The sequence below is a fragment of the Rhipicephalus sanguineus genome, chromosome 4, assembly GCF_013339695.2.
Source record: "Rhipicephalus sanguineus isolate Rsan-2018 chromosome 4, BIME_Rsan_1.4, whole genome shotgun sequence".
In the NCBI taxonomy this organism is placed as follows: Eukaryota; Metazoa; Arthropoda; class Arachnida; order Ixodida; family Ixodidae; genus Rhipicephalus; species Rhipicephalus sanguineus.
Window position 1 is genome coordinate 53824312 of NC_051179.1, and position 1744 is coordinate 53826055.

The following is a 1744-nucleotide window of genomic DNA, read 5'->3' on the forward strand; positions in this document are numbered from 1 at the left end:
CGTCAACGAGCGTCCTGTCGCCGCTGTTTGCCTGCAGGCGGCGCTAGTAAACATTCCGAATCAAAGCACCTTATACCAACGTTTTTAGATCTCATACGAAGACCTAACAACTACCAAAACCTGCCAAAACCACATCAGAATGGTACACTAAATCCCGCATTTATGCGCATTATGTAAAAATAAAAAGTAGCGCAGCTTCACGTTTACGGAGAAAAGTTTACACGAGTGCTGCCACCTTGACGAGCAAAGAACTTACAGGGCCCCTTTTGCATTCGCCTAAGACGACTCGAAGGCGAAAGCCGTCTTGTTTTCCTTCTAAGTCAATTGTATTCATCATGTGACATCACGTGGTGCGACGACTTGATGACGCCATAATGACGCCACAAATGTTTTCGCGATCTGTGACGTCATCATGACTTCACGCGTGATGATGATTTTTTGCATCACTCGTGTTGCCGCGACGCGGGCGCCGACGGTCAATTTTCGCGTTTGATTAGGGCACCTAAGGCTTTCGACTTAATAACGAACAAAGGCAGCGCAATATAGACAGACAGGCAGAGGTGGAAGCTCTAAAATAGCACTAGAGAAGAATGTGGGTGGACCAGCTTTTTCTGTGGTTATTGAGGGGTGGGTATCATGGACCTTGCCGAAATATGAAAGTGTTTGCTTCTTTATTCTTGCCTTGGTGCTGCGCTGAGTCCTGAGAATTCACCGACTGCCGAACGAATCACTCTTTCAGTCATGTAATGCGAAATTAAACCCGAACGTTCTTTCGAAGAAAACACGGTTCTTGAATTAGATGTCTTATTTTGGTCGTGTCACGTGAACCTTTTAACGGGGGCTTATTGGTCAGCTGTCCACTCGTTAAAAGGTTCACGTACTACGTTACGCCATGTGGCAAAAAAGAGTGTTCCACACTCGCCGTCATGGCTAAGAGCGGCGCTAACAAGAGAGAGAGAGATAATAAAACGAGAGAAAGGCAGGGAGGTTAACCAGAATTGTAGCATCCGGTTTGCTACCCTACACTAAGGGGAGGGGGAAAGGGAAAGAAAGATGGAAAGGACAGCGGAGAGAAGAGCAGGCGCGCGATAAAAAAAAAGATATAAACAAAAGGAAGCTGTAGATCGGCAGTACTAAAGCCTATTCAATAGGCCACTGGCACGCAAAAAGTTCAGTAAAGCCTTAAATGATTTTCGCTGTGCAGACAGTTCGGGTCGGCATTCCAGCACTGACTGTTCCGACAGGGGTCTGTCGTCAAGGCGGGCCAACACAGCAGCTAGCGACAGTCTGTGCGAGCTGTAGCGAGGGCAGCGACAAAGAACGTGGTCTATCGTTTCTTCACTGTCACACTCCCAGGGTTTGCATGCACATGAATACCCGATAAGTGAACGAGGGGACGACCGCCGCTGTAGCTCAGTTGGTAAGAGCATCGGGTGCGTAATCCGAAGGTCGCAGGTTCGGTCCCTGCCAGCGGCAAGTTGTCTTTTCGTCCACTTTACTTTCTTCACATCTATATCACAATTATTGCGATACATTAAAAACAGTACAATTAACGTTCCTTATGTAGATGTAGATCCTGTACAGCTGTATACACTGGGCGTTCACGATCACGTCTTCCAAAATTTGCAACGCTACGCGCCGCGGAAATGGGTCAAATTTAAGGTGAACGCTGCTTGCCCTTCCTCTCGCGGGCGCGCGCTTTAGAGAATGAGGGGATAACGTACATGAGAAAATGGCCCTACGT

The 1744-nt window shown here is 47.7% G+C and overlaps 1 non-coding gene across 1 annotated transcript; it reads left to right on the forward strand.

The window, feature by feature from the left end:
* Nucleotides 1-1402: 1402 nt before the first annotated feature.
* Nucleotides 1403-1476, forward strand: Trnat-cgu (transfer RNA threonine (anticodon CGU)). The gene has a single exon. It is a non-coding gene; the product is annotated as a tRNA-Thr (tRNA).
* Nucleotides 1477-1744: the final 268 nt, after the last annotated feature.